An 18,858-nucleotide genomic window follows, 5' to 3' on the forward strand; every position below is an offset into this window, starting at 1 on the left:
CAGCCTTCCAATATAGCCCAGGCTGTAAAGGCTACCCACTCCCACCCCATCCAGAAGTGGGTACTCTGAGACAAAGTATAAGTTGCCCTACCCTACTTGCAATGCTTTTAAGCACCCTTAGGCAACCTCAAAAGGGCTCTGAGCTTACTAAGTAATAGAAGAGAAGTTGCGTACCTGCATCCAAAAAGAGCAGAAATTACTGACACTGAAAATATGTCATTGGTAAGGCAATATTTTTCATGTCCTTTACCTTGCTCTGTCCTGCATGTTAACTACAGATGAACTGGTTACTTTGGCTTCTCCCATTCTTAGATATGCTTCCTTGTGCTTGGGCAAATCAGATCACATCAATAAGACTTTTATTCCATCTAAGCCTCAGGCTTTTCCTTTGATCCACCCAACCCTTTCCCATTTCAACTGGGATTTCTTTCTTTCCAAATCTCTGATCCCTAAGAGACTAAGGTGAGAATGGAGAAACTGGATGAACTAGAGGCTAATCTTTTCAAACCAAATCACAAAGTAGCACAGCTTTCTATCTTTAAGGTAACATGCTAATGTATAGTGGAAAGATCATTGACCTGGAAATGGAAAGGGTGTGGATTCAAATCCTAGCTCTGCCACTGACTTCTGCAAGCTAGTTAATCTTCAAGGTTTACCTTCCAACCCATATCCATCTCCTGCCAATACCTTTGAGGCTCCTGAATTCCTAGACCCACTACAAAAACTGAAATCATTTCAAATTTTCATCCTCTTCCCTTACGTGATTAAGTAAGCTTGTAGCACTTTTAAGTTAGTCTAATGGTCTTTAGTGTAGAAATTATATGAAAACACTTCATGTATTACAAAATATTTGTAGCAGCATTTTTTAATAGTAAAGGTGTGGGAACAAAGTAGATGTTTATCAGTTGAGGAATAACTAAATAAATTAGAGTCCATGAATGTAATGAGATATTTCTGTACTATAAGAAATGATGTATGTGATGAATACAGGGAAGCATGGAAAGATCTATATAACTGATACAGAATGAAGTCAACAGAGTCAAGATAAAGATATACATAGCAACTCCAACAATGTAAATGGAAAAAACAACCACACATCAAAAAAATTAAAATTGAATGGAACAAAATTATAAAGGTCAAGCAGGATATGAATGAAGAAATATGAGAGAAGCCCCATAGCCTACCCCTTCATTGAGGTGGGAGGTCCACAGGTAAACAATTCATACTTTGTTTTCAGACTTTTTCAATGTATCAATCAGTTATGCTGACTTTTTACTCCCCCTTTAAAAATACTATATGTCATATGAAATGGTTTTCTGGGAGAGGGAGAAAGAGGGATACATGGGGGTATCTATGGTGTATAAGAAACAAAAAAATCAGTAACATTTTTAAATTAAAGAAATTATATTAAAACATGGGGTAAAAATAGCAAACCAAGACAAAATCACTAAATTAAATGTCTTTTTCCCTTTTAAATTAGAAGTATTAAAAATATTTTCCCAGAAACAGAGAAAGACTTGATGGGAGTTATTTAACCAAGGTCTGTTCTTGGGTTTACATCTGTCCTAATCAAAGGATGGCCATAAAGACCAAAAAGATGACTAGGGAACTCCCTGATCATGCTCTTCCAAACATTTGTACAAAGTTCATAGACACCAGTGCAGGGCACAGAATCATTTCTACTATATCTTAGTAATATACCCCCAATGAAATCATGGAATGTGTTTCTCATTCTGCTTGTTAGTCCATCTCTTTGTCATGAGGTAGATAGAGTTCTTAAACAATCTTCTGGTATCATGGTTGATCATTTTATTGATGAGTTGTCTTTCAGAATTTTGCTTTCACAATATTGATATTATATTATAAATTGTTCTCCTGGTTTTGCTCATTTCACTCTTCATCAGGTCATACAAGTCTTCCTAGATCTCTCTGAAACTGAAAAATGAGAAGCACATTTTTAGAAGAGGTCAACTTGGAAATTTATTTTGCTTTATCATGACGATATAATACAAGAAAGCATTCTGTATTTCTTTTTTACATCTTTCTTTCATCATCTTTCCATCTTTCCTTCCTTTCTCTCTTCTTCTTTTCTTTATTTTAAGGAGTGGAGAGACCTGGGAAGATGAAAAAAAGAAATGCTTGATGATTGAAAAGAACTAAACATTGACTTTGGTATCAGAGGTTGTTGGGTTGTTTTCAGTCAGCTCCAACTCTTTTTTTTTACCCCGTTGAGGTAGTCTTGGCAAAGATACTAAAGTGATTTGCCATTTCCTTATACAGCTCATTTTACAGATGAGGAAACTGAGATAAACAGAGTTAGGTGATTTGCCCAGCATCATACAACTAGTAGATATCTGAGGCCAGATTTGAACTTAGTAACATGAGCATTCCTGACTTCAGGTCCTGGCACACTATCCATTATGGAGTCAGAAGAGCTAGGTTCAATTTCTGACTGATATTTACTCTCTGGATTTCCTTAGACAAGTCACTTTCCTTCTCTGGGCCTCAATTCTTTTATCTGTAAAATGAGAAAGCTGGTCTAGATGAACTGTAAGCTAAGCTCTGAGCTGTAGTTTTCTCATCTGTAAAGAGGGTAGTCATCTTCTTCACATTATCTATTCACAAAACTGTTGTGAGGTTCAAGTGGTGCCAAATGTATAAAATCCTCTAGAAACCATAATGCATTATACATTAACAAGTCAAGACAGCAAGAATTTTTTTAAACCCCTTACCTTCAATTTTAGAATCAATACTAAGGATTGGTTCCAAGGCAGAAGAGTAGTAAGGACTAGGCAATGGGGATTAAGTGACTTTTCCAAGGTCACTCAGCTAGGAAGTATCCAAGGTCAGATTTGAACCTAGGCTCTCACATCTCTACACCTGTTCTCTATCCACAGAGCTATCTAGCTTCCCCAGAAAGATTTTCTAAAGTACTTACTATGGATCAGGCACTGTGCTAAGCAGTAGGAAAGAAACAGAAGGAAAAAAAAGTCTCTGTCCTCAAGAAACATACAGTCTAACAGGGTGATGGGGATGCCCATGGAGACAACACTTAAAAGGAAGCTGAAGAGGGAGTGGATAGGTACATAAGGGGTTGGAGATTGGGAAAGTGTAGCATGGTAGAGAAAGAAATAGAAAGTAAGGATTGGAGCCCAAAGAGGAATGAAGGGGTAAGCTAGTCCACCTGAGTTCTTTGCTTAAAATGGCAGCTCCAAGAGAACTGACCAATAAGAAATGAGGAAGGATCTTCTAGGGTGAGAAGGTGGCTAGGGGGAAGTGATTTTATTTAGATTCCTAGCTTTCTTGGAAAAACTGAGTTGAAACTTATTTCTTCAGTTTTGTTGAGAGAGAAGGCTTTTAATACCCATTTGCTGGGACCATTATATTGAAGGGAAAGCATCCTGCTCATCCCCCGAAAGCTAACTGCAACCATATTGGACCCTTCCCACCCCATTTGGGGAAGCAGCTTTTGAAGGAGTGAAATGTTTCATTGAAGAAACTCCAAGGAAAGAGGGAAGGAGCCTGGGAGAGGAGCTGCCTGACAGATCAGCAGATGGAAACAGCCTGGCTCATGCATGTGGCCAAAAGCTGAAAAGCAGCTGACCTAAAGGCAGAGTAGTAGTTTACATATCTTGGTGCCTTTCATCTGGAGCTCTCCAAGCATTTGACTGATGGGAATTCAATGAGATTCACCCCAAACCTGTGAAGAATGAAAGTGGTATTTTATCCACTTAAAGAATCTATAGTCACTGGTGAATAGAACAAAGGTCCTGTAGTGTACAGACTGGCCTTATTTTCATTCACATCTGCTACTTGTCTTTTGAGTAGCTACAGAAAAATAACTTTTCTTCACTGAACCTTCATTGTGCCATCCATAAAATGGGGCAATAATTCCTGCCTCACCAGTATAATGTAAGGAACTCTTTATAAAGTGCTTTGAGTTGTCTGGAAAATTAGCCAGCTCAAGTCTTCACCCTGGTGCTTCTGATTATCCACTTGACCCCTTTTCATACACACACATCCCCCATAGTGACATCTGCAAATACCATTACACAAAAAAGTCACACAAACACTACTACTAATTATTACTGACCTTTATAAGATGGGAAACAGTAGGAGTTAATTGATAGAGAGTTGACCTTGGAGCCAATAAAACCTGGGTTCTGGTCCCGATGACGTGACAAGTCACTTAACCTCTTGGGGCTCTGGCTACGTCTCCAAGAATCTAAGTGGATGATTTTCATGGATATGGAGAGTGTCCTCATCTGGAAAGTTCTTTATAACAAAGAAATTATAATTCTAGCCTTTAACCCTATTAATCTTATGCTCTGTGGTCATAAAGTCATACTTCCTACACATTATAACACAGGTAACACAGTCCTTATTTTACAGAAAAAACAAAAGCTGAGACATTTGTGCAACTTGCTCAAGTTAGCAAGTGGGAGAAAGTTGGACCTCTGATCTGGGATTTCTAAATCTTTCTGCTACAATATCTTATAATTGTAGAGGATGTACACAGGTGTTTTCCTGGGTTCAGGGAATTTGTACCTATGTAGATTCAAAGGTCCTTTTTGCCAGTGGATAAGGTCTTTGTTTACGAGTTGATTTGATGAGGGCTCCTTAATAAAGTGTGAAATTTCCTTGACAAGGTCACTCTTGGACAAGTGTGAAACTTGTCCCGTCCTGGGTACCATTAACACTGGAGTATGACCTTGGCCTTGAAGAGATGGTGAAGTTACAAAGAAAGGAAAGAGAAAGTATATAAGGAGAGTAGATTTGGATTTCTGCTCTGCTCATTGACTTTAAGGAAGCCAGCATCACCAGAGATGGCAGAAGTAGAGAAGAGGTGGCAGAATGCGCCAAGTTCCTGTACCAAATAGAAATAGAGGCACAATGTGGGGCAAACACAGACCCTGTCCTTTGGTTTTATAAGTCATATATACTGTGGAAGTCTGTGGAAAGGGGTGGATAATCTCAGTCTGAAATTTTCTCTCCTTCCAGAGAAAGTCCTCAGCTAGGGTATCTTGGAGACGTCAATTAGGGTATTCTGGAGATGCCTGTGTAAGCTCCAGAGAATATAACTTGGGGAAAGGTGTCAGTTCTCTTGTGATGATATATTCTTTCACCTTGTAGAGTAGTCCTTAACTTTGAAATGGTACTATTAGTCTGGAAGACTATGCAGCCCTTTAAAGATAAATAGATACCAATCCCATGGAATTGCTTGTCAACTCCAGGAGGGGGAAGGGATAAGGGGAGGGAGAAAATATGAATCTTGTAAACATGGAAAATTTTTAAAAAGAAAGAAAGAAAGAAAAAATGTTTTTAAATGATAAATAGTTACCTATCAGAGTGTGAATCTTAAAACTGCTCAGACTCTACTTCAGAAGATTTGATTAAGCTATTTCCCATTTTCTACAATGGAGGTACTTGGTCAGGAATGTATTGAGAACTTTAAAATTACTCCACCCTGCTCAGACAGTGTGCCTTAGGGGAAGATAAAGTTGTAAACTCCTGATGGAACAATGAAAGGTCCCTAACTCATACTTATAGTAAAGCTAGAACCTTAAGCTAGGTTTATTTTTAGATCTAATACAAAAGGGTGCTAAGTACCTATAAAGGTTAAATTAATCACTAAAAGGTCAAGCAACTTACAAAAGGCAAGCTTAGCAAAAGATATGTGAAGTACTTAGAAGATATAATCTAACCAGAGAAGGTGAGAACTAAAGAGTGGTGAGAACTAAGAATGGGCAGTCCTGGGGAAAAGTGTCTACTGTGATTGGTAGATGTGAAAATTTAGGGGAGGTGACATAAGAGAAAATTTCTTTAAAAGGAGAATTTAATTCAGTTTGGAAGCTGAATTGGAGCTCTGAACTCAGTTCAGGAGTTCAGGAGTTCAGTGGAGGACTGGAGCTTACTTGAGATGATCTTGTGGTGAGTGATAAAGACTGACTCACTCTCCCTTAAGGCTCACCCTTTCTACTATTTCTATTTCTCCATCTCTCTCCCCTTTCCTTAATTTCTTCATTTGTATTAATTAAAATCTCCATAAAACCCAGCTGACTTGGGGATTTTCATATTTGGGAATTTTCCCATGGTGACCACTTATTTTTTATTTAAATCAAGACACTAAAAATTATCTTTACAGTTTGGCCGAAACCTTTACAGTTTTGGCAATTCACAGTCCTGAAAACCACATTTTCGCGGTTACAAGAGAGAGGAGAATTGTCATCCTTGAATCATTAAATCTCAAGAGTTTAAAAAAAACAAACCTTAGAAGAGGGCTGCTAGAATGCTCAGAGGATTGAGAGCCAGGCCTAGAGATAGGAAATCCTGGGTTCAGATCTGTCCTCAGATACTTCTAGCTATATGACACTGAGCAGGTCACTTAACCTCCATTGCCTCACCCTTCCCACTCAGAACTTCTGCCTTGGAAGCAATACACATTTATTCTAAGAGAGAAGGTAAGAGTTTAAAAAAACAAACAAACCTCAGAAGACATTTAGTCCAACCCAATTGTATATAAGAATTCCACCAATGAAATACCTTAAGTGCTCATCCAGCCTTTTCATGAAGGAAGGAAGCCTACAACTTTTTGAAGCATCTCATTTGACTTCTAGACAGTTCAAACTATTAGGAAGTTTTTCATGTCAAGACAAAGTTTGTGTCTTTGATATTTTCATTTCTTGCTTCTTCTTAGAAACAGACCCCAATGCTTCTACCCTTTGAAGATATTTTGTTTGGTTGATTCTTATTAATAATAATTAGAGAAGGATGTTGGTGGGTGCTCATGAACCATAGTATTGGAGAAGTACTCATAACTCCTTGAGGTCAAACCTAGATCCTTGAGAGAAGTAGTAGCCAGTCTCCCTCCAGACACATGGAACAGTAGCTCCAGAACATGCACCACACAAAGAAATAATAAGAAATGCACCCTGCCCTCAAGGAGCTTATAATTGAGTTGGGAAGATAAGACATGAACATAAATAAGCAAAATAGACAACAAAATAGTATATGATTCCACACTACATAGATGCACAAGTAGAGTGTAAGGCGTTTTAAGAAAGGAAAATATGGATCTAGGTAGAAGTGACAAGATATCTTCATGAAGAAGGTAGAACTTAGCCTAAACCTTGAGGGATGGATAAGGCATCTTAGAGTATGCTGATCGACAGTCATTAAACAGAATATAAAGAACATGGTACCAGTCTTAGAGGCAGTTAGTGTGAGTCAGTGAGACTAAAAACACTTAGACTCAGATCTCAGATATTTACCAGCTCTGTATAGCTGGGTAAGTTCTTTAGTTTCTCAGCCTCCGTTTCCCCTTCTTTAAAGTGAGAAAGACAAAATAGTTCTTATAAGGTTCTAATGAACATCAAATGAGATAATCAATAAAAAGCCCTTGGCACACTTTAAAGTAAAATATGAATGCCAATTCATTTTATTTATTTGAAACATAATTTCATTGGTATAAGTAAATTCCATTGTGGAAACTATTTTCCAACAAGTCTTTTATAATTTAGTCTTAGAGTTAGAATTTGAATCATATCTTCCTGACTCCAAGGTATGTCCACAGTGTTTAATAAACCCCCTCCCCCATCTATCTCTCTGTCTCGTTATCCTAAACTTGCACTAAGACTTTGGGGATACCACTATATACCCAGGTCCAAGGATGTGCTAGTAAATGTTTAATAATAACCCGTCTGGTAAAGATAAATGCACCAGGACACACCAGTTGAATCTACATTAACATTTTCCCTATCACCTTCTTGAGTCTTAGATGGTCAATGCAATGAATCAAGCCCTGATTTGCAGTATTTGCTGATTTCCGAGGGTAAAAATTTAACCATCCCTCATCTTGCTCTTGGCCCCTTGCTCTCCTTTTCCCTTGGTTGATAAGTTCCCAGTAAAAGAAAGTATTCTCCATTTGCTTCATGAGAAAACTCTGTCTTCCAGCTAGCTGGAGGCTGGGACTATTCTGTGCTCTTTGCATCTCTTTCTAGTTCTTAGTTCAGAGCTCCAGGAAACTCTCTGCAAATGCCTGTTCCCCTTCTTACTGGAAAGTATTTGAGTGTGTGGAGGGAGAAGTAGAGCTCCCCAGGATGCACACATGTGCCATGCTGCAGCCTCTGGCACACAGCCCAAACTAGGGGTGTGACTGGAAAAGAGGAGAATAGCATTCATGGCTGGGATTCTAGAGGATGAATTTTCTAGCAGCTGGTTTCCCTGCATAGAACTCTCCCTCTGTACAACAGCTGTGCACTCACCAATCTTCTCCATGGCAAAAGAGGAACTCCTGGAGGAGGGCCAACTAATTCTTCACCCAGTCATTGCCCTGAACAAACTGAAAAATTCAGAAGGATGGAGAGAGAGCATCTTCCTCCTGCACCCAGGGAAGATATATCTTGCACAAAGTGGAATGAACAAATGAGAAAGCTTGGCTCATCAACAACACTTTCTGTTCCTGTTCTTCTAAAAATGAGTGTGGTGGAGAGCCATGACCTAGAGAAAAGAACCATAAGCTAGGCAGATTAGGAGCTTTGGGCCCCACTCACAGTTTTAGTACTCTGTGACCCAGAATAAGTCATTCATTGGTGCTTGAGGAGGTGGGGGCAGGTAGAAAAAGACAATACAGGAGAGAAAGAAGTTTGTATTCCAGATCCCTGATTAGCGAAATGAGCCTTAAAATAATGATGCTGTATGATATGCATTAGAAGCTTGAACACCAGATAGAAGACTGGCTTTGGAGTCAGGAAGACTTCAGTTCAAGTTCTGCCTGTGACATATTTGTGGGAACAAGTCAATCAGTCTCTAAGTGCTTCAGCTATGAATCACAGATCTGGAAATTATCTATCTATCTATCTATCTATCTATCTATCTATCTATCTATCTATCTATCTATCTGTCTGTCTGTCTGTCTGTCTGTCCGTCTGCCTGTCCGTCTGTCTATCCGTCCATCCGTCCATCTATCTATCTATCTATCATCTATCTATCTATCTATCTATCTATCTGTCTGTCTGTCTGTCTGTCTGTCTGTCTGTCTGTCTGTCTGTCTGTCTGTCTGTCCGTCCGTCCGTCTGCCTGTCCGTCTGTCTATCCGTCCATCCGTCCATCCGTCTATCTATCTATCTATCTATCTATCTATCTATCTATCTATCTATCTATCTATCTATCTATCTGTTTGTCTATCTATCTATCTGTCTTTCTGTCTGTCTATCTGTTTGTCCATCCATCTACCAATCTAATCTACACTATCTATGGTTGTTGTGCAGTTATTTCAGTGGTGTCTGACTCTTTGTGACTCCATTTGGCATTGTCTTAGCAAAAATACTGGACTGATTTGCCATTTCCTTCTCCAGCTCATTTTAGAGATGAGCAATTGAGTCCAACAGGGTTAAGTGATTTTCACAGGATCAAACAGCTAGTGTCTGAGTGTGTCTGAGTGTGTCTGAGTGTCTGAGAGTGTCTGAGACTGGATTTGAACTCATGTAGATGAGTCTTTCTGATTCCAAGCCCAGTACTCAATCTACACACATATATATTTGTGTGTGTGTATCTGACTGGACAATATTCTTCTTCATTCAATAATTTTTACACTCATTCTGTCTTATACAAACTGTCCCAAAATATTTAACAACTTAAACCTGAACTAGAATTTTTGGAATATATTTGTGTGTATATGCATGGATGTATAAACACATATCTGTATGAATATATATATATATATACATACATATTTGTGTATATATCCTAACTTGGGGGAAGGAGGGGGGAGAGAGAGAGAAGGAGAGAGACAGAGACAGAGACAGAGACAGGGAGACAGAGAGAGAGACAGAGACAGAGAGATAGAGACAGAGACAGAGAGATAGAGCCAGAGACAGAGACAGAGACAGAGAGATAGAGACAGAGACAGAGAGATAGAGACAGAGACAGAGAGATAGAGAGACAGGGAGACAGAGAGAGAGAGAGAGAGAGAGAGAGAGAGAGAGAGAGAGAGAGAGAGAGAGAGAGAGAGAGAGAGAGAGAGAGAGAGCTCCTCACCAACAATCCCTATAAGGGCTCAGGTATACCGAGCCCTGAGTGTGACTGGCATGAGTCTTTTGGACAAAAATGTAGTGTCTTCTAATAACAGTTACTGGTCATGTGACTTTTAAAGACTGTGAAGGAAATGGCAGCCTGAAGGCCAACTTGGAGGACTGACTGGTGGGAAAGTAGCCTGGCTGATTGCTGATTGCTGAGCTAAGCAATTGTCATGGGTTGAAGAGGAAATGATGGACTTGAGGAACTGAAAAGGGCCCTCGAGATCTTCTTAGGGCTTCTTAGGGTCTGTGAACTTGTTTTTCTAAAAAGTATCTTAAAAATTGCATTTCAACCCATTTGGTTTCCTGTGTAATTCTATGGTTTTCTTACTTTATACACACCAAACCTCTTATTCTGAGAACGTGTCTATGTCACAAAAAGATGAAGAATGCTTGATTCAGTCCTTCATTTGGTAGATAAGGCAACATAGGCTGGGTGAAGCAAAATAATTTGTCTAAGGGTTCAGAGCTTAGAAGAGACTGAGTGAGCCGGAACTGGAACCCAGGTCTCCTGACTCCCAGTCCAACACTCTTTCTTGCTGCACCCCAGATGGAATCACCCCTGTACTAAATTCCCCTCCATGTGACTTGTGAATAAAGAAGCTTCCATATACATCCTCTATGTCCTAAATTCCTAGTAGAGGATCCCCAAAGACGTGATGATCTAAACACTAACTGGCCATCCCCCTCCACTGAAGCCAGGGAGGACTAGAGAATCCCCCTCCCTGTCAATCCTCAGCCCAGCCCCAACCACCTCGAAGCTTCAAAGGGAAAGGAAGTCGGTGGGGAGGGGGAGGAGGTGTAAATTTTCACTGCCTCTCCTCCAAACTGCGAACACTTGCGCGGATTCTCTCCCCAGCTCCCCTCCAGGTGGCATTCCTTTTCTCTCAGATCCCACTTGTTCCTTGCCCTGTTTCCCCATCACCCTCACTCCCTCTCCCCTTTCCCTCTCCACAGCCCTCTCCCATTTCTCCATTTGCTTTCATGTGGCTCGAGGCCTGGGAAATGACAAGCCTCCTGACTGATAGATACAAGGAGACGGCTCTGGTGATTTATCAGCTTTCTGCACCTGACTAGAATCACTAGACCTATGCGAGGAGGGAAATAGATGGGCCTCCCTGACTCGGGGTGGCAGCCCCAGGGCAAGCATGTGATCTCAAGCTGGGCAGGAAAAAACAGAGCTGCTCTTCGGGGCTGCGTTTTCTAAGAGGGGGCCTGGGTCATAAAAGTGTCAGCAGGTGATATATTTCTTGTGGGGGATCCTCTCTGCTTTACTGCCAGAGCCTTCTCCATTGCAGCCAGCCCAAGGCCTCGCCCATCTGAAAGGCCAGCGCCATCTGGGTCCCGACCAAGGTTCCAGTTTATCCTGTTGCCAGTGGATCCCCTCCCTTCTAGGGTCCCCAGTTCAAAACTGGATTGAGACAGGATTAAGATCGGCTGGAAGAGGCAAAATACTTTGTCTAAGGTCTCACAGCTTGGAAAAGACTGAATGAGCCAGGACTAGAACCCAAGTGTCCTGATTTCCCAGTCTGGGACTCCTGCTGCACTTTGCTGAGCTGTGTCTAAGATGGAATCACCTTGTACTGAATTCTCCTCCATATAACTCCTATGCCTTTGCCCCCAAATGCCCCCATAGCCATACCTGTAACTAACTTGTTCCCATTGTGTGCCTTCTAAGGAATGTGGACTGGACTTTAAGAACTGTGTCCATTTCTTGGCAAGCCTTGCATTCAACCCAAAGTTCTGCGTGTGAGCCCAAGGTTATAGCTGTAACTAAATTCCTAGCAGAGGATCCCCCCAAAAGTGATGATCTAAATACTAATATCCCACTACCCTCCCGAATGAAGCCAGAAAGGACTAGAGAATCCCCATCAACCCTCACCCAACACCAACCACTTCCAGGCTTCAAAGTCACTATATCTAACAAGTTTGCCTCCCCTTTCCAGTGTATAGGTAGATGCACAACTATTTACGTACATGCGTGTATATATGTTTGCATATAAGCATAGGATCCTGTCTGTATATATTTCTGAGTGCCAATACATCTAAACTTGTGTATTTAGGTATTGTATATGTGTATTTGTGAGTTATAGATCTCCCTGACATATGTATACATACACATATACACATACATGTAGATGCCCACATAATTATTTTTTGTCTTCTCAGGGTGCCAATAATGCCCTTATTTTCTTCCTATCCAGTCTATACTCTGATCCTTCCTGATCCTCTGATCCTACCAAGACACCCTCCCACTTCTACTAGCCCCCACACATCCTTTTTAGTTCTTTTTTGTGGTGTCTTTCCTCATCAGAATTTATACTCCTAGAGGGCAGAGACTATCTGTTTGTATTTGTGCCTTTAGCCCTTAGCCCAAAATAGATACATCATCACCATTATTATTATCATAAATAATAGCTACCATATAGTACTAACTGAGTGCCAGGCACTTGATAATTGTTATCTCATTTGACTCTCACAACAATCCTAAGAAGTAGGTGTTATTTGTATCCTTATTTACAGAATAGGAAACTAAGGCAATCCAAGGTTAAATGATTTGCCAAGGGTCACACAATAAGTAAGTATCTTGAGTCTGGATTTGAACTCAAGTCTATCTTGATTCCAGGTCCAGCTCTATCCATTGGGCAACCTAGATGTCCCAAAGAATAAGCTGTTCAAATAATATTTGTTGACTTCTTGACTTGATCAATAGAAAGATTTATTCCTTGAAATCTTGAAGGAGCTCAGCCTCCAAGTGTATGCCCTACAGAAGGAAAGAGGAAGTTGGGGGGAGGATCAGATGCAAAAGAAGTTGGGAAGTGGAAGGCATCTCAAAAGAAGAAAGATTTTTGAATATTCTAGTAAGCAGAACTACAAGCAAATCACATCAAACTACAGGTTTCCTTTCTATCTTGTTGAGGTTCAGGGTGCTGTGCACTTCTCCCACTTTTCCCCCACCCCCTCCACAATCTGGGAAGTCCAAATAAAAATTTTTAAACCACCCCTCATATCACAGAAGTCTGAATTTTTTAAATTTTTCTTTCATAGGATATTTACATTATTTATTGTAAAATTGGGGATAAGCATTTGGTCATAGGCAATATATTGGTCAATGTTAACATCTCTAGCCTTTGTGTGTCATCTTCTAGCTTTTATATTCTTTTTGCAAACTTAAACATTTTACTTATTTTAACTTAAAAAAGAAATTGTGTATATTTGTGGTATTAAAAGATAAAATATGTTGATATACAATATTATGCACATATCTTATGCATTTCTGAATTTCTAAATGTTTTCTATATCATCTTCTGGCCTTCACATGTCGTCTGTGGTTTCTGTACAACTTTCCCAACATTTATTTTGCTATGTTGTCCCACAACATATGAAAACCTCAATAGGGAAAGTCACAATGTGGAAGGATTACCTGTATTTTATGATATTTGGTTGGCTAGAGGATAGGAGATGGGGTTGGGGAAAGCTCTTGGAGAAAGACTTCAAACTTTAGGATGCAAGATCATATATAGGGTTATCCTGGGAAACCCAAGGTTGTCACTGCAAGGCTGCTAGGGGAAAAGAGAAGAAGATATGATTAATCTAGAGAGTAGATAATAATGGCATTTCCTCTTTTAAATAATTAATTTTTCTAACTAGGTGCTAATTTTATTTTTTTAACCTGATAAAGGAGTACAAGTACTATTTATACCTTCTAGATTGTAGTGCTTTGTGTCAAAGAACAAGTTGTCCTGACTTAGTTACTCTTCTCCTAATGAATGATCTATCACTGTGTTACCTAATAGTGGCCAGTGTCTGTACTGAATATATTTGACTTCTAGCTACCTCCAAAGAGGAGGTGATCTAAATAGGAAAACACCCAGTGGAATTTTGCGTTGGATATGGAAGGGAGATGGGAGAGGGGAGGAAAAGAACATGATTTTTGTAATCCTGGAAAAATGCTCTAAATTAATCAATTAAATAAAATTTAAAAATAAATAAAATAGGAAAACCCCTAGCCTGATGAGAAATGGTTAGAGAACCGTATTTCCCTGCCATTCCCTTGGCCCTTTCTAATTAGTGAGCTAAAAATGTATGAAGGAGAAGAGACATAAATTAGACCTAAACAAATTAAGTTAAGGCTAGGCAAATTAGCACCAGACATTCAGATCCTAAGAGTTCCCAGAGTTAGGAGTGCTCAGGAATACAAATGGACTTGGCAAAGGGGCTAATTGTCTGACCCTTCACAGTATATATTTGGGCAAAAGCCACATAGGACCATGGTTCCCTGTGATAACCTTAACCCTAATACTAATCTTTGGACACCAAAAGCACAAAAATGGTGGCAGCTATAGCAGCGATATGAAATGACTTCTTGCTGGAGGCAAACATCATATAAATTTTTACAAAGGAGAAATACGTCTCCTAGAGACTAGAAAAAGTGAAAGAGCTAAAGGATTGTACTTCTATAGGTTAGCATTTTAGAAAGTAGTAAAAAGTTTCAAAATATTCTGGAAAGAATAATTCAAATTCGAACAGTTTTGTGCTTTAAAAGGAAGGCAGGAAGGAGAAAGAAAGGAAGGAAGAAAAGTAGAGATTTGGTGTATCTTAGGTACTTTAGGTATCATGCATACTTTAAGTACTTTACCTTTCTCAAGTATCTTAATTATTTCAATTTTCACCTTCCCAGGCATGAGTACTCAGTTCAAAAATTTGAAAACTCTTTCCCCTTACCTTCTTGTACTTCTCCTGAATGTCAAATTTTATCTCAAATTTTCTTTTCAGTTCCGATTTTTTGGTCAGGAAAGTCTGAAATTCCACTATTTCATTAAACATAAATTTTTCCCCTTTGGGGAATTATGCTCAATCTTCCTGAGTATGTAATTCTAGGTTGTAGTCCTAGATCCTTTACCTTTCAGATTGTCATATTCCATGACTTCTGGTTTTTTAATATAGAAGCTGCTAGGTTCTGTATAATCCTGATTATGGCTCCTCAGAATTTGAATTGTTTCCTTTTGGCAACTTATAGTACTTTTCCCTGTTTAGGAGTTCTGAATTTAACTATAATAGTCGAATATTTTATTTTGGGATCTCCTTAAGGAGAGGTGCATTCTTTCCATTTCTATTTTTCTCGCTTGCTCAAAGATATCAAGGCAATTTTCCCTGATGATTCCTTGTAATATGATATCCAGGCTCTTTTTTTTATTGTGAAATTTAGGTGTTCTGATGATTCTTAGATGATCTCTCCTGTAGCTATTTTCCATGTTGGTTGTTTTTCCAGTGAACTTTCCAATTTTTCCAGTATTTTACATTTTCTTTTATATTTTTTCTTTTTAAAAAATGGTGTCAATATTTTCTGATGTCATTGTTTCATTAGCTTCTATTTGTCCAATTATAATTTTTAGAAAGTTATTTTCTTCCTTGAGTTTTTGTGTTTCCTTTTCCATTTGGCCAATTCTACTCTTTAAAGAGTTGTTTTCTTCAGTGTTTTTATAATCTCCATTTCCATTCGGTCTCATTTTATTCCTTAGAAAGTTCTTTTCTTCAGTGTATTTTTGTGCCTCTTTTTCCTTTTGGCCTATTCTGTTTTTCAGGGAATTAATTAATTCAGTGAATTTTTTCCTAGCTGTTGAGTTTTTCAGTCAATTCTCTTATTATTTGGTTCTTTCACTTCTCTTTGAGTTCTTCCAGGGGTTCTTTTGGAACCTGACATCCTTTTGCACTTTCTTTTGAGGCTTCACATATTTCCTTTTGGAATTGTCCTTTTCTAAGTTTGTATTTTGGTCTTCCCTGCCACTAAAGTAACTTTTTCAGATGAGAGGGTTTTTTTGTCTTTAGCTCATTTTTCTAGTTGTTCTTTCCCCCCATTATCTTATCTATCTTTTGAGGTTCTTTTCTGTTTGTGGGGTAGAGCATACTGCCCCAAACCTACAGAGTACTCTTCTATGGTACTTGGGGTAGGTCCAGCTGCCCTTATTTTTCCTGGTGTATTTGTTGAGGAGGTGACCCTGCTGGCTTTCTCTGGAGAGGTTTACATCTGTCTTATCCAGCTATATTTAGCACCCTATCTTATCAGTTCTCCTGTTTGTTTGTTTGTTTGTTTGTGGGCTCCGCTGGTCCCTGCTTTTCTGCTTCTCTGCCCCTGCCAAGTGGCTTGGGCTGGGCAGGTCCCCTGCTTTGGACTCAACTACCTTCAGCACTCTGTTGTCATATGAGAATGAGTAGTTTCCTGAAGTTCAGCTGGTCTTCCTCTCTGCTCCCTTGTAGCCTCTGGGTTATGCTACCACATGAGAGTTTGTAGGTTTTCAACCTTCTCTGCCTTCTATACTTGTGTAGAGTGTCTCAAGATGGGCTCATTCCTGTTCTGAAGTTTTATTGCCTCTAATAGAGTTGCAGCATGTTGAGCTGTTCCAAATTCTATCATTTCTCACTGATAGCTGTGCTGCCACAGACTAATAAATTCCTGATTTATTTTGCTCAGTGCTTTCTTTTAAAAGGAATATGAAGGGGGGAAAATGTAATTACTTCATTTATAATTCTGACTAATAGAAACAAGCATGATGTGGAAATCACAAGAACCTCGAATTTTAAAAAATTAAATGATTAGTGTTTTTTGATAGTCAATGAAGTGAACCCAATGGTGATTAGGTGTACATCTTAGACTTAAAGAGAATGAATTTCAAAAAGCTCAACATCTAGGATCCCATGGTCAGAAATTCAAAAAAGAAAAGTAAAATCCAGCAAGGTAGTAGATCCTAAAGGGGAAAAAAAACTCTTGATAATTCAATTTGAGTGAATACTATGTACAAGGCACTGTGCTAGGCACAAGAATACAAAGATAAAAATAAAATAACCTTTCATCTCAAAGAACTTCTATTGGGGTATGCAACATATATATAGATAAATAAATAATCTGAGGAGAGAGAAAGAACCAAATATTAAGGAGGTCTGAAGAGATTTCACAGAGGAGGTGGTATCAGAGCTGACCCTTGAATAAAGATAAATATTTTTAAAGAAGAGAAGGATGGAATATAGTCCAAGAGTGCATTCACTTTAATACCAAGATGTAAGTGGTAGAATGTTGAGCTTGGTTGGAACATAAGTGAGAGGCAAAATAAAGACTGATTATGACAGGTTTTGAAGAAATGGAATTGGTGAGACTTGAAATTAACTGATTACATATGGGGATGAGAGAGGAGAAGTTACGGATAAATATGTATATAACTATTAACCTGGGTGACTGAGAGGATAATGGTTCCCTCAACTAAAATGGAAGAAGAATGAGTTTTATTTTGGCTATATTGAATTTGGGATGCTGATGGGTCAGCTTGGTTGATGTATGTATTGAATCATGCTGATGAAAAAGAAGTCAAGGAGAAGATTCCAAAGAAATTGGTGTGGCTTCATAGGAACCCACTATGGAGCTCAGTCAAAAAGACCACTGACAAAATATTAACCCAACAAGCACAACTAAAGAACAATGTTAAAAGAATGACAAGAATTTTTTTTTAAATAGCACTGGGGACAAGGTGGCTAAATGAACTGAGAGCTAGGTCTATAGACAGGAGGTCCTGGATTCAACTCTAGCTTCAGACACTTCCTGGCTATGTGATCCTGAGCAAGTCACTTAATCCCCATTGCTTTTTGTAATTAAACTTTTCTTTTACTATCTAAAAAAAACCTCAACCCTAGGCTAGAAAAGGACTTATATGTGTATGTGTGCCCCTGTAAAAACAGAGTGGGAAAAATACCCTCCCCTCAAATATTACCTTTGATCTTTCTAAGAGTGTGTTAGGTTGTCCATACTCCTGTCTATGAAAGGACAGGATCCTTCTGTTCTTCAGAGTGGCCTTTTTCTAATTAAATGCCCACAGGCCTTTTGGTTAGACCAAATGGAAGTTGTGGAAAAGTCCCATTTATTTCAAAGACCCAATAACTGACCCATTTTTAAAATATTCCTGTCCAATTTTTCCAGGGTTCTAAACTAAACTTCTCAGTTCTCACTTTGCCTCTTACACTTCCTGTCCTAATATGCAGGGGACTATAAAAACCTTATTATGGTTTTAAGTTTTAAGAGCTTAAAGCACTTTCTATTTATCCACAATTTTATTTTATTCTATTTGTAGACATCAGAAGATTATCCTTTAAATGCAATATATAATATACATGCATGTGGTTTGTGATGCTGGTGGTGGTTGCGGTGTCTGTAGTTATTGAGACAGCCTAATGGAGTAAATAGATATCCAACTTCAGGGACAGGAAGATCTGAATTTGAATCTTATCTCTGATACATACTTATTGTGTGATCCCAGGCAAGTGGCTTACACCCTCTCAGCATCTCTGGCTATTCTCTGAGAGTGAAATGCAAACAAGGTACCAAGCTACATTGGATACAGGATGGTTTTCTCACCAGAAGTTCTGTACATACACATGCATACACACATATATTATCATTGCCATACATGGTCAAACACACATTATAGAACTTGCAATTTCTCCTGGGTCTGGGATAAAAATGACTCATCTGATCTAATTACCAGCCCTTATCTCAATGTCTTTGGCAGAAGGCTCTGGGACATTTGTTGCCATTCATTCATTTTAGTTTTATCCGACTCTTCATGCCCCCATTTAAGATTTTCTTGGCAAAAATACTGTAGTGGTTTTCCATTTGTTTCTCCGGATCATTTTACAAAAGAAAAAAAACTGTGGTAAAACGGGGTTGAGTGACTTGCCTAGGTTCATATAGTAAGTGTCTGAGGCTAGATTTGACCTCAGGAAAGCGATTCTACCT

At 38.9% G+C, this 18,858-nt stretch overlaps 1 long non-coding RNA gene across 1 annotated transcript in view; it reads right to left on the minus strand.

The window, feature by feature from the left end:
* Window positions 1-1,385: 1,385 nt before the first annotated feature.
* LOC103104648 (uncharacterized) overlaps window positions 1,386-18,858 on the minus strand; it is an 84,505-nt gene continuing 67,032 nt past the window's right edge. Inside the window, exons 2-3 of the long non-coding RNA XR_001627318.2 lie at window positions 13,501-13,639; window positions 1,386-2,114 (exon numbers count right to left, since the gene is read on the minus strand). This is a non-coding gene — a long non-coding RNA (uncharacterized LOC103104648). The remainder of the gene's footprint in view (window positions 2,115-13,500; window positions 13,640-18,858) is intronic.

Source organism: Monodelphis domestica, chromosome 2 (genome assembly GCF_027887165.1).
Source record: "Monodelphis domestica isolate mMonDom1 chromosome 2, mMonDom1.pri, whole genome shotgun sequence".
Lineage (NCBI taxonomy): Eukaryota > Metazoa > Chordata > Mammalia > Didelphimorphia > Didelphidae > Monodelphis > Monodelphis domestica.